This window comes from Nipponia nippon, unplaced genomic scaffold (assembly GCF_047370975.1).
Source record: "Nipponia nippon isolate SJK-2023a ecotype South Korea unplaced genomic scaffold, ASM4737097v1 scaffold_5, whole genome shotgun sequence".
In the NCBI taxonomy this organism is placed as follows: domain Eukaryota; kingdom Metazoa; phylum Chordata; class Aves; order Pelecaniformes; family Threskiornithidae; genus Nipponia; species Nipponia nippon.
Window position 1 is genome coordinate 14342538 of NW_028262369.1, and position 14762 is coordinate 14357299.

The window sequence follows — 14762 nt, forward strand, 5'->3', positions numbered from 1 at the left end:
GGGGAGAGCCTTTAGTTGGCCAAGAGATTGTAAACTCTTGCACAGAGGAGCAGTGTCTTGGAGGACTGACGATCAGCCAGGTTGCACTGGAGGCCAACGAACTTCAGACTTGGTCCTTGCTGTCACCCAAAGCACAATCGCAGCACTGCTGAGGTAGATTTTATATTCAGCTGGAGCAGGCTCGAAGGTTTCGTTATTCAGCATCCACTCCATCTGCTTTACTAAAAATGTGTGCAAAGATTAAACATGACAAGGAATTTGTTTCCAAGAGACTGATATTTTGGGATGGATTAAGAAATATAAGTACCTTCCATTCCGTGGAGAGTGAGGCAGGCTGGCTGTGCTTCTTGGCTTGGGTGCCCTCCAGGCTGGCCAGCACCATGGAGCAGAACAGAAAATGGTATCACAACCACCACAGCTTTTGGGATTTATTTCTCTGTTTTTCCTACAGACCCTTTCAAGTCAAACTCCAAAGGAAAATGAGTTCATCAAATGTCATCTCAGGAATATCCATCTGCGTCCAGGCATTCTGAGTGTGAGAAATGACTTGTTGGGCAATACTACAGCTAGGGTTCGCCTGTTCTGATCCATCTTCTGTCAGCATTCACACCCCTGTTGACAAACTGAATTTCACCTTGATTTCATCTTTCCAGATAACACAGATTAACTGGAAGCTGTGTCAATTTTTGTTTGTTTGCTTTGAAAGCATGCAGAAGGAGCAAGCCTACAGAAGAGATACAGATGTTGTCTGAGAAAATCCCTGCCCTCCTAGTAAGTGATTCAGACCAATGGATTGCTGGAAACAGAGACACCAGAGGTACCAGCAACTTCTGTAAGACTTTGAGCACAGTAAATGTAAATGCTTGTGTTATTATGCTGTTTGAATACTGTTTTCATGTCTCCCAACCAGCATCTCCTCCAGGGTTACAGTCTCCATCTCCTTGCATTCAGCCTGGCGTGGCTGGCTGAGATGATACTTCTTGAAGTGACTCTAGGCAATCCCTGAGCATCTAATGTGGCTTTGTGTGCAAGGCAAGGACAGTCAGCCCACAGCTCAGGTAGGCAAGAACAGAGCTGGTGGCTTCATATCCCAGAACAAAACCATTTGTATTATTCCGTACGCAGTATGTATTGCTGTATACACATTCACCAGTGAAAAGAGATCATTCCCTCTCACTCTATCCAGAGAAAGAGACATAGGGAATGGAGGCTGTGATGAGATAAATGGTTATCATGAGATATAGGCATTTTTAATTAGCTCCTGCAGACTGCACCACACTGCTAATGAGCTCTTGCCAAGTTTCCTACGATTCCTCTTTACTTTTTGTAACTCTGTAATAGTAACAATATAATAATTTTCTATAATAACCATGATAAAACCCAGATAATCCTTCTGTAACTCTTGCATAAGCTTCATATAATTAAATCAGTTGGTGAAACATTCTTGGTCTAAGAGATGGATGAATGCAGCACAGCTCTGCTACCCGATGAAGAGAACGATGCAGAGAGCGTATTTCCCATATCCTCCTACCCTCAAAGCAGTATAAATCCAGCACAAGACTGGAATAGGGTTAAAAAGGCAAACAGTTGTGTTTGGATCTCAGATTAGCCCATCTTTGCCAAAGCAGAGGCCAGAATATTACCAAAACGGTATATTTGGTCCTGAGGGAAGAGCCTGATTTGTGTTAGGTGGGTTGGTGACTAGGCAGCTGCTGGGCTCCCAAAGCAGAGACTAGTTCCCAGATAGGTGGGGAGGTGTGAGAAGGGATGAGGGGAAGACATCACAGGAGTCCCACTTTCATCTGTCCTTTAAAAGAAGGTGAAGTGTTTCTCAAAAGTGCTAAGAAATGCAATTTAGATAAATAGCTGGCAGCTCCTATGAAGAGTTTACCCAGCCTGTTATCTTTCCTGGTCTGCTCTGATTGATGTACCCCAGGTGGAGTCATACGTGCTTATTCTTTTCTTTCCTTTTCTTTTAGTTAGGAGACACAGTTTTCTATAATTAGTCCTCTTATAAGAATTTCTCATGCAAAAGTATATATACATTGCAAAGGAAGTCTCTCTACACTTAAGCTGGGTGAACAATTGCAGATCTGCTGCCCTCCCTCCAGGAGCCTGGTGATGATGAAGCCTTTTGTGATGCTGCCTTTAGATGAGAACCCAGCTTCTTACTTTCCTGACTCGTGTTTAAGCCCGTAAAGTTTATTGTCAACTGCAAGAAACTTACCCTGGGCAGAGAAAGGCAGCAGTCACCCACAGCAGTGCCACAGTGATTCCTGTGAGGATTTCTGAGCATAGCTGTTGGAGAGCAGAGGCATTCTGGACAGTCCTACCAAACATCCCCGACTCACAACATCACAGTCAACAGAGGTGGGGAGATAACAGAGATGAGTGACTTTCCAAAATCCCCATCACACGTTTCCTGGGTAGCAGTTCATGCTGCAGCATGGCCCAGGTAATGCAGCAAACCTCAGCTCAAGACAGTGCAGTGGAGGAAGGTGAATTTGTAGAACAAACCTGCTTTTTCTCAGTGACAGCCCCAAGTGCTCACAAGCACCAAGATGTGCGTGTAGGTGGTTCAGGGTTAGTTGTGGTGATGCGGAGGACGAGGGGTGGTGGCTTCTGGCTCCTCCTTGTGCTCTCCTGGGGCCAGTGACCTTCTGCTGGGTTTCAGATTAGCATTTTGTACCCATTAGGAGCTGACAGTGATTGGGATGTTTTGTCTCTCCATCTTCTACACCTCCACATGAGTCATTAAGCAACACTTCAACTCCTCTGCTTTGTGTCTCTGTCCCCAGTAATGGCTTCATTCATCAGTCTGCCCTTTGTTTTGGCTGTGTTATTAGTGTGTACTGTGGGTTTTTTGGTCTGGGTGCCCTGCATGTGATGCGCTGTGATCTCCATGAACTGCTAGCACAGGGACCAGCAGCACAGGGCAGTGTTTCACACCTTCTTCTTCCAGCTCTTCTCTGCTTCCACACCCAGACTTTCCTTGCTTCACTGTGATCTTCTCACCTCTGAGCATCTTTCTTGTAACTGCTTTAATAACTGACCACAAGAAGAGCTTCAGAGATTTTTGGGGAGGACTTTCACATTCACCCTTTGAGGGAAGGACTACAGAACATACATCTAGAAGACAGTGAAATGTGTTGTGAAATGGATACAATGCCCTGAGAACAAAAGTCCATTTCATTAATAGACAGGAAAATCCTAACCTCAACAGTAAATTCTGACAGTGTTTGGACGTGCTGTGGTTGGTAGAGCATTCAGATTTTACTGTTTGCAAATTGGGCTCTTAACTGAACCAGGTGCTGAACAAGTGCTTTCCACAGGTCACTGAGTCCAACTTTATTCTAAATAGCACCAGCCCCAGGCCAAATTCACTCCTGAAGTAAATGGACTCATCTCTCACAAAGCCACATGCCCTGGCATGGTGCATCTTCTGCAGTAGCCTGTGGCATCAGGAAACACACAGCAGGCTGATTTCTTCTTCAGCTCTCCTGCGGGCAATGCAGCTACGCACTGGGCCTCATACGGGTTACTACCTTTCTGCTCCAGTTATTGCCACAGTTTATGAAAGCCTGCGGTGAAAACGTTCTACTCAGGTTAAGGGGAGGTGAAAAGACAGAGGAAGCCCAGCATGAAAGTACTCGGAGTGTTGGATGGTGTCCTTCCCTTTGCTTGACCATCTTGAATTTTCCTACATATCTCGCATCCCATGCCATAGGAGCCACTGCCAAACCGCTGCTCTGTTACAGTCTTTCCTACCTGCTATCTATTAGATGGACCTGATTTTGATCTTACATGCACTGATTCCACTCTGCTGACTACTGAAGCTGATCTCTTCCCTAGCTAAATGCAAGCAGCAGGAGAAGCCCGGGTATGGATGATCACAGAATCTGATCATCAGAAGTCCCTCCCAGTCACCTGAAAGCTGAACTATTACTTTTTTTTTTTTTCCTCTTGCTGCTAAGAGAAAAAGGAAAAAAATAACTTCAAAATTAACTGGTTACTTACTCCTTACCCTGACAAAGGGTTTGCTGGAGTTGCTCATTGTCTCGGTGCCCATTCTGAAGTACTAGTGCCACATCCAGGCTGTCAGATCCAAACACACTGGGGAAAAAAGGGTAGAAAAGATAACAAAGATTCAGTGTTTAAGGCCTGAAATGGGCTTTTATAATCTTCTGCTTTCTACCCATGCACCAAGCTTGGAGACACTCAAACCTCAACTAGACAGGCCCTAAATTGTCAGGCAGAGATTTCCTCCTGCTGAGGATGGAGGAGGATCTCCTGCATCCTCAGCGTGGGCAGAATTTCAGAGCCTTGTGCAGAGCATGAACCTGCGCAGGCACTGTCAGGTCTTAATGACCCTGACGAGCCTCACCTGGGCTCTCCACCCCAACCCATGGGCCCAGAGCCCATTTAAGTTCAGCCTGGCACCAGTAGTCCTCTCCCTGAGATCAGCTGAAGGAGTGCAGGTCTCCAGTACAAGCACAGCTATGCAGCTGCCTGACCGTGGACCTCCCTATCATCCATCTGAAGAAGGTGGCCTTTCCACCTAACGCCAGCATGGTGAGGCTTTGCTTAAGGATTAAAACTGTTGGTTTTGTGATTCATGTTCTGTAAGTGTGAGCTTGCTGCAAGGGTTGCAGAGAGGGAGCAGGGTGCTCATGGTGGTGCCCAGGGAAGGATGGGGACAGCCCTGCCCCAGCTATCTGTGTCCCCTTCCCAGCCACAGCCCCCTGTCTGAGCACCGCAGCTGCCAGCCTGCGGTTTAGATAAGCTTTCCTCAGCCTGCTGCTCAGGCTTTTCACAGAGCTGTGACTACATCAGAAACCCAATTCCTTTAGGATCTGGTGGTTTTGGATATGAACAAGTGTGGGACCCTGCTGCCCCTGGGGGCATGGGAAACAGTGTAATTCCCTTTTTACACACAGAGGTTCGCCCTTTCCTATTTACTTCTGAACATTTTTCATTACAATGTTCTTATGATGCTTTAGGGCTAGAAACACCAGGAATATAAATCAAAGCTTGTCATTCACAGGCATCACATTATTATACATTAATATATGCTTTCTGTTAAAATATCACACATTTAATTGTGAATCTTGGCTATTGTCCGAAGCTTATTGCAATCATTTTCCTTCCTTTTTTATTTACACACATGAAATACTGTGTTTAATGACGAATTGGTTTCTGACTGAAGGGATCAGACCATTTGGAAAGTCACAGCCTGCATGGCCTCTGTGCTCTGACTTAGCAATTTAGTTGCCTCTGTTCACCTGGGTTTTACCTCTTTTCCTGCTGGTGAAGGTAGCGAGGGGGTACAGAAAGTCTCTTCTCTACTTCTTTTTCATGGCTAATGTGTGAGCAGAGTCCAGTATCCCCTTTAAGGTAAAAATGTGGGGAGAAAAAAAATAACAGAATCTGTAATTCTGGAAGGTTTTGAGGATTTCTCTGGGGAGGCTGAGAGTGGGGAGTCCTCCCTTGCTCTCTTCCCCTGTCACCATCAACATTCGTCAGCTCTAAAATGCTTCTGGAGAAATGAAGGCATAGAGAGGGGCAGGATGCGATATCCTGGGCTATCTGGTAGGAATTGGAAGGGAGGTGTGTAACCAAATGATATTTTTCGGCTGTGAGCCTCCAGCTGCATGACATTTCCAATTATCCAAGCACATACATATGGATGCACAGACCTCCACGGCACGGGCATGCTCTGTGCTTCCGCAGCGGCGGAGGGCCCAGTTGAGACAGAGCCCAGCACAGCTCTGCTGCTGTCCTGCTCGCACAGATGGACACAGGCAGCTCGCAAAGCCTGATTTAACGGAGAGCAAAACTTTGTCCTTGTGGTCTCTGTACACCATCAGGCTGCAAGACGTTCAGCAGCTTTTTGATGTGTAGTCCAAAGCCTCAATGAGAGCAAAGATACTTATTTCCTATGGAGCTTTTTCTTCCCCCTGATGCTTTAGCTCAGGACAGTGGGCAGTTAAGTGAATACCAGGCAAACATGTCTGGGTATCCGGTAGGACCACACATGGGTTTCCTGTGGGGTGTGAGCAAGGATGCTATTGTTTCTCAGAAGGGTTATTAATGATTGGGAACTTATCCACCCACTGGGGTAAAAGCTGTTATACCCACGCAGCTTTAATGAGTCAGATCGCAGATAGCCAACACAGGCTGCAATCAGAGAGCATGGGAGGGGCGGGGGGAAGTAACCCGTTGTACTGATCAACCCTTGTTGGCAATAGAAAGGGGGGGGGGGGGAGGGGAGTTTAAAGGATGCTCTTCTGCCAAATTTTCAGGAATAGCTGCAGGATCTGGGCTTTATAAACTTTACAGTAAGGTCTGCTGATCAAATATGAAAAATAGATTAGATATTTTTTTCTATAAGCTTCATTTATACTCATCAGAGTGCTACAAGTAATAATACCAGGAAATAGATTCGCAGGCAGAAGTATGATTTTTAAGTTAACGATGTTCATTTAATTTCAGCTCTTGTCTCCAAGATGTGCCTCCTCCTAATGCTCTAAATAGCTCCTCTGCCTCTTTGATGTTTACACCCTTCAAATGCATAAAGACAGTTCTCTACAATTCCTCATTTTGCCAAGCAATACATACTTAGTGCTTTTCATCTCTCTCCATAAATCAATCCCTTTCCTCCAACAGGAGCTAGAATAGGATTTTTTTTTCCTTATTAGATTTGTACTGAGAATTTCTTTTCAGAAACAGATAAATGATACAAGGTTTTTTCATGACAAAGCATCCTATCATACATTATTAGCAAACACTTCCACAGTAGAACAGGAATAAAAATAGAAAGTGGCTATAAAAAAGGATGTATAGCAGGATAGCATCTAATCTCGCAGCATGGTACTAAAAGCGGAGCAGTTCCTTCACATTTCTTTGCAGATCTTCAAGGAAAGATCCAGGAGGCCTAAGAAACGCTTAGCATCTTTTACTTAAGGATTTCGTTAAATTCTATGCGATCTTTGACATCATGTTAATGAATTTTCTCCTTATTCAAAAAGCCCACCTACTGCTTGCGATGTGTTTGAAGCTGCATATCCTTTCTAGCTGGCTTAGCTGCTGCTCCCTGCCTTGCTGTCCCTCTTCCCTGTGTCTCAGCACAGTGGTGGCTGTGCACACCCTCTTCCACAGAACTGAGAAACCACCTGAGTTATAAATGCTTTTGGATCTCACTTATGTCAAACCCAGATTTTTTTTTTATTACTGATTTTCAGTGGAAGCCATCAAATATGAACTACTTGGGGTTCTCACCTGGCAGGCCAGGTTAACAAGTACATAATGTGCTTTTAAGATTGCTTCTTCTGATGGACCCTTCCCAGGGATCACACCCTCTGACTTAGATGGTTGGCTGTGCTTTAGAGACTGCAGTGAGATAGGACCTGCCTGGGAAAAACAGTCACCCTCAGATTTCCTGTATTTCTGAAAGCAATTTTGGTTGAAGTCCAGCAAACCCTGCAAAAATGGATTTAAAATGAAATTACAAATGACAGATGAATACTCAAATGGACAACAATTTCAGCAGCTATTCGTCAGGGAAAGCTTAGGACTTTGGAGATTAGTCTGCCCAGGCAATTACTGCCCTGGGACAGAGGCATGTGTGGGTTGCACCCAGACACATGTTCAGCCAAGCGCTGCTTGGCCTGATGTTCTTTCCTGCATTGCTCTTTCAGCTATGAATATGAGGAGTGAGGAAAGGAGAGGCTGATCGATGGGTTTATTTTGCTTGCTTGTGACTTCAGGGGTGAATTAGAGAATGAGAATGTTCCCCTGTGGCCAAACAGCCCAGCAGGGCTGGCTGCTGGGTCTCAAAGTCTACCTGGGAGCCAATACAGATATAGGCAGAGGCAGCAAGGCTTAAACCCCAAGCATCTTGGTGATTATTAAGTAAATGTGGCAATAATAAGCTGTGCAGCTGCAGCATATATTCAGGGAGGGAGTCTGGAGGTAGCTTCTATCATCTTGCAAAGGAGCAGGTGCTGCAAAGGAAACCAATATCTGAAACTTTCAGCAAAATGCCAAGGATCTTCTCTAGAGCTGCTGCCAGCCAGCAGAGAGAAGGCAGAAAACCCAACACAAACCTGACGTGGCTTTATAATAAAAAAACCAAACGGGTGCCAGAAGTTGTGCACTGGGTTTTGTGACTGTGCATTTTAATTTCTTGTTGTTCTTGCTGTCCTTAGATCTGGGTTAGCACAGTAGTAGGTCTGACCACTTCCCTGTGATGGCTTCTTGTTGGATGCCATTGCAGATTTCTGTCTTTTGAAGCACAGTGTTCTTGTTGCAGTAACTTCATTGCTTCCACCTTGGGGCCTGCTGGGTCACTCTGAAGTTTTATGCTCTGACATTTTGGAGTTTGCCTTTTGCAAGTTCAAAACAGCTTTTGAATATGTTTGACTTGGAGTGGTGATTATAGAATCATAGAATAGTTTAGGTTGGAAAAGGCCTTTAAGATCATCCAGTCCAAGTGTTAACCTAGCACTGCCAAGTCCACCACTAAGCCATGTCCCTAAGCACCACATCTACCCATCTTTTAAATACCTCCAGGGATGGGGACTCAGCCACTTCCCTGGGCAGCCTCTTCCAATGCCTGACTAACCTTTCGGTGAAGAAATTTTTCCTAATATCCAACCTAAACTTCCCCTGGCACAGCTTGAGGCTGTTTCCTCTCATCCTATTGCTTGTTACTTGGGAGAAGAGACCAACCCCCACCTCGCTACAACCTCCTGTCAGGTAGTTGTGGAGAGCAATAAGGTCTCCCCTCAGCTTCCTCTTCTCCAGGCTAAACAACCCCAGCTCCCTCAGCTGCTCCTCGTAAGACTTGTGCTCCAGACCCTTCACCAACTTTGTTGCCCTTCTCTGGACACGCTCCAGCACCTCGATGTCCTTGTAGTGAGGGGCCCAAAACTGAACACAGTACTTGAGGTGTGGCCTCACCAGTGCCAAGTACAGGGGGACGATCACTTCCCTGTCCTGCTGGCTATTGCTGATACAAGCCAGGATGCCATTGGCCTTCTTGGCCACCTGGGCACACTGCTGGCTCATAGTCAGCCAGCTATTGACCAATGCCCCCAGGTCCTTTTCCACTGGGTAGCTTTCCAGCCACTCCTCCCTGAGCCTGTAACGTTGCACCCGGATTGTTGTGACCCAAGTGCAGGACCCGGCACTGAGCCTTGTTGAATCTCATACAGCTGGCCCCGGCCCATCGATCCAGCCTGTCCAGATCCCTCTGTAGGGCCTTCCTACCCTCCAGCAGATCAACACTCCTGCCCAACTTGGTGTTGCTTGCAAATTTACTGAGGGTAAGTAACTAATTTCCAGGGCTGGATCTTTGTCACCCATTATCACTTCAGATCAAGATCTTTGTAAGAGAAATAGTAGCAAAAGACCTTTTGCACTGGACGCTAAAGAGGACAGTGGACTTCTATCAGGGATGATTTTATTTCTTAATGACATTCTCCACATAAACCTAAGTGCTGATAAATGAGACCAAGTGCTGAGACCTGAAGCTGTGAAAGCCAGTTATGAATATCTGTATAGTGTTTACCCATCTGATGCCCTGAGGTCTACGGCAGGTCCTGGGAGAGGACCAGAGGACAGTGTTGGCACCCAAGCTCTGCCTGAATGTGTTGAGAACCATCTCTTCAGGGTTAGCAATATGGGTTAGGGACAGGTATATGTAAGGGTGGGATCTGCAATAGCCCAGATCCAAGGACTGAAAGTACTTGGATTCCTTACCTGGAGAGGAGATTTTGAAGTGTTAGCACTTTATAGTTCTCAGTGCTGCTGACAGTGTAAATCTGCTTTCCATCTTAGAAAAGTAGTATTCTTTTGAGTTGGTACAAAACCATCTTAAACATCAATAACTAAATGTGGTCCTTCTGAGCCAACCAAAACTTGAAAGGTTGACTTTTTAAACTCAAAGGCCAATGTTTCAAAAATTTGTAGTACTCTTTTGACCCATTTTAATTGTCTTTCCTGATATGTGCTTGAATGTCACTGCCCCTCCATGGGGAGGCTGAGAACTGCTCAGTTTTGCTGTTGCTACTGAAAACAAGATTTCTGTAACTGCTCTTGCTGTTGTTTCACAGAAGTTTAGAACAGCAAGAAAATAACAGCTAGGAACTGGTGGTGAGAAGGCTTCTTAAATTCAGGTTGTGGGTTAGCGAAGAGCCTAAACTGACCAATTCTATTTGTCACACACAAAAAAAAAACCAAACCCAAAGACGGCAGTGTTTTTGGTATTTAAATGTTGCTGGTAAAGAGCAGTTAGTATACTGTGGTGGTGCAGAGCAGGTAAATGCACCATGCCATGATCTAAGTTTCTCACTAAGCTTCTCACCCCAGGTGAGGTGAGAGCCACTCAGGTGGATATCAGACCTGGCATTGAAGAGTCTCTCCAAAGACAAAATAGATACCCCTCTGCTCTTTGTGTAGGTACATATGCACACATGTGTGTGTGTATATATATATCTACACATGCTTGCTAAGTCTGTAATAGCATGAGCTGTCTGTGTTTGCTGCACATTCTGTTTCTGAGGGCAACACTTAGTCTTTTCTTCAGGGAATTCGCAGTCTATCTTGCTGAATGTTTCCAACACACCTAACCCTCCTGGGCTTTCATTTCCTGACTGGCTTTTAATGTAATGTAAAGAACAGAAATAATATCTTCCATTAAAACTTTATTAGGTAGCTCTTCCACTTATGAGAGCTGTTCCACTTACTCCCAGCCAAATGAATTCCAGTCACTGAAAGCTAAACATGAAAATTCAGGAGGGGGAAGCAGAAGGCCACCTGCAGTCTTGAAAAGATGAGGAAAAACGAGTGGTGGGTTCAGTGACCTGTCTGAGAAGATTCACATAGCTCAGTATGGAGTCCTGGGCCAGAGCTGTATGTGACAGGACACGAGAGTACAACAGCCAGCACGGGAAACACTTCATTTCTTGGCAAGGGGAATCTGCAAATGCATGTCCCCCACTTCCACATCCTGCTGATTTCTACTGGAGTCTGTTATAATTATTGGGAGCATCAGACATCTGCTTGCTTCCATGGATGTTGCTAAGGCTACTGGTGGGCTAATTGATGTGTGGTTACCACCAGAAAGCAGCCTGAGTGGCAGCAGCTGACCTTCTTAGGAGCATCTGTATAGCTCCTCACCTTCCTTCTGGCTTTTGTTGTGACCTTTGGATACAGATTGATCCCAGATTAGTATTTGTTAACAATCAATACCTTAAAATTAGGATACAAGTAGACAAGTTCTGAAAAGGTTAGACAAGCTCGGGGCAAGTTAGTGCAAGACTCTGCTTGCCATGTTGGTAGTTGGTCTGTGTGATCTGTTTTCCAAAAGTATTTTCCAGTCCTATTACCTCTGATTCCAGAACAAAACCAGCTGGACAGCCCCAGGATGGGGGGGCTGCCATGTGGCACCTGTGTCTTTTCAGCTGGGCTGCACAAAGCCCTGATGTAGTCCAGGGGAGGGACTATAACTTACTTTTCTGGGCGTTTTATGGTGTGTTGATGGAACTAGTATTTTGCCAAGCAAAGATGGGTAAATGCATCCAGCTGTACTGGACTGGCTTCGGTTCATAAGTGGCAGGCAAGGTTTTTCATTTTCCCTTGAACAGTTATATTGTCCTCCTCACTCCATTTGCAAACTTCTGGCTGTACAAATATATCAAAGTACGCTTATACATTATACATATGATACGAAAGGTGTAGGCCATGTAACAAAATAAATTTGTATCTAGACATTGTACCCAGCTGTGTAGGAAAGCCCATAGAGAACATAACTGATCATCAACTTGAACTGGTTAAATAAAAACTCTGATCCATCTTATCTAAGGTATTTTGTGCATCTTTGCAACATCTTCAAATGTTCAGTAACAAAAAAACGCTCTGAGGGGAAAATTAACTGTGTCATGGGTGATATAAAGCTGCATCAGTACCTATAAAGTGCCCTAGCAATACAAGAGAATTGAAGTAATGAACAGAAATGCTCAGTTAGAGCTTTTTCCATATTTTATGTTAATCATTAGGGTAGAGCTGAAATTAGCTTTAATTGATATTAAGGGTTGAAAAAAATGAATCCTCTGGAGAATGAGTCTCTTTAACCTTTAATGATGCAGTAAATAAAATATCCTGTCAACATTTGTGCAGTAGTAAGGGTTTTCAAAATTCCATATCTGTATGGTGAGCAATTCAATATGCCTAATTCTCTCCATTACAGCAGATAAAGGTGATGTCAGTGCATAAATTCAGCTACAGGTTTTCCATGTTTACAAGCTATCTGTCATACCCTGGTAATTCCCCATGCTGGCTTGTGGCTTCTAATAGGGAGATGGAGAGAGGAAGGGGGGACTGTGAGAACTAAACAAATTCTGCATGCTGGCTTTTTCATTTGTGCACCTTCTGACTTGCAGACTTCTGATGCCAGATTATCAACAGAGAAACTGTGCTTCAGTAGAGGGTAAGGTAAAAGGACCAACACTGCCTATTCTTCCTTCCAGGTGAAATATGCCTGAAAATGTTTCATTTTTCACTTTAAAGGCAAGGTAGAATTGCAAAAGACTTCAATACTTTAGGGACACTTAGTTTGGTAATAGCCAGACCATTCTTCTATCTGTCAGGGCTCAGCCTGGTATTGAAACACCTAATAACTGACTTGGTGACGCACATGAAATATTCCTTTGCTGTAAGCAGGAAACCTGTTTTTCATAAAATCCATTTGATCATTGCAATCAACTGGAAGTATTACATCATTTAGGCAAGTTACTGTAACATTGATGGTTACTCTGCTATAGTTAACTGAGAAACAGAAAACAAATCTCCCCACTTATCACCATCTTTGTCTTTCATCAGGACTGATACAATAACAGTTCTCATATCGTGGGGTATATATCTCCTTTGGAAAGTTCCCAGCAAGCCTTTCTGTATTAAGGGGAATATATATCTGCATACTTACAGAAGTCTTCCTGAGTGATGCTAGTGTTTTACCAGGGCGTGAGTCTGTTACACTTGCACAGTGATATGAGAATAACTTCTCTGATTGAGACACGGTTGTAAAATCTTTGAGAAAAGCATATTTGTTTAAAATGCTGATGTAACATTGATTTTCTTCATTCTTTTTTCCTTCTTTCTTAGGGTTTGGGAGGATTTAGGGGAGGAACTGAAACAGAAGTGTCTCCAAAATTAACTTCTACTTTGTACTGTGTTTGGAAGCTCTTTCCTCTGACAAAGAACCAGCTATCTTGGGACAATACAATGTCCCAGGCCTGCCAAGGATGTGTTGAAACAGTTAAATGAATCCGCAAGGTCTAAATAAAGTAAATTGTTTTATCAGCAAAAATGTTCAAAAGTAAAGCTAAGCAGTGATATGTCTGGATTAAAGAGGTAACAGCCAAACCAGTGAAAACAAATCTGATGAACGCACAGCTACCAGGACCAGCAGACTCCTGGCCAAGTCCCATCCATTTCTGAGGGATGGCCCACAAAGAAATGGAAAGTGCTGGGAATGACGGAGGCAGCCCTTATAAGCAAAGTAATTTTATGGAGTTAAGACACAGAGGATCTAATTTTCTTCTAGAAGACTCATTACCATGATTTTGTTACACATTATTTATGGGCTGCTATGATAGTCCTGGCAGGTCATAATTGGCTGAAGCTGGAGAATTAGTCACATTTTTCATGTTTGGAAGAATGAGCTGTGCAGTTACTCTAATGACTTCTTTCCCAGACATGCCACGCACTGGGCAGGGACTGCCTGTCTTCAGCTATGGCTGGATTAACCCTTTCTGGTTCTAAGCACCATGCAAAGACACTTGATTTTGTTCATGAGATACCAAAATGACTTTACTTCAGAGCAGCTGTTTGGCATGTGACTTGCTGCTTTCATGAGGGTTTCCCCTTTCTTTCCCTTGCATTGAATCTGCGGTTAGTTTTGCCTAACGCTATTTTGCTATGGGGAAAATGCGTTTTTTAACTAGTCTGTCCGTGCAGGGGCATTGCACTGTCCTCATCAGAGCTGCTGCAGTGTTACAGCAGTAAGACAGGCCCAGCACTTCCACTGATGGTTTTTAACCCCTGGTAAGAGCTGAGCAACAGTTTAAACTGAGGAGGGGCCCTACTGGCAGCATTCTTAACTATGCCTTGCTGTGTACATAGCAAAACCCAAACAATTTTTCACAGATGATGAATCAGAAGGGAGCACTATAATTGTTTTATCGGCCTTTAGGGACAGCAAAAGCTGCTTACTCTTGAATTAGAGCCTGGTGAATGTTGCTGTATCTTCCTGAAAAATAGACAGCTTTGATTTGGGGATTCCCAGTGATCAGGAATCCACTGCACTGTTGGCTGACCATTCCCAAACCCCTTAATTGTCATTATTGTTAAAGAATAGACACGAATTCTGAATAAATTTGTACTATGTTGGATTGTAGCATTTGGGTCATGTTGCAGTTTTGCCTGCCAGACTAAAGAGAAAAGCATTTGACTACAGGAGAGAATTATAGAGAATGATTTGGAAAATATTGTCTTGGAGTGAAGGATGCCAGGAGAAAGTTCAGGGGTGACTTGATCTGGTTTGCAGCTCCTCTAAAAACTTTTCCTATTTTACTAGCATCCTTCTTGGTTTGTAGGTGTCAGGACCAGCACAATATACTGGGGTTACCTGGCATGTGAAATTCAGATCTGGGAGAACATCCCACCTACTTTTTGGTGTTCCCTGTTTATACGGTTAGGGA

General features: G+C 44.2%; 1 long non-coding RNA gene across 1 annotated transcript; it reads left to right on the plus strand.

Moving 5' to 3' along the window:
• Window positions 1–4467: 4467 nt before the first annotated feature.
• On the plus strand, window positions 4468–14376 carry LOC148052044 (uncharacterized). The gene is made up of 3 exons (XR_015698744.1): window positions 4468–4572; window positions 12444–12490; window positions 13165–14376. It is a non-coding gene; the product is annotated as an uncharacterized LOC148052044 (long non-coding RNA).
• Window positions 14377–14762: the final 386 nt, after the last annotated feature.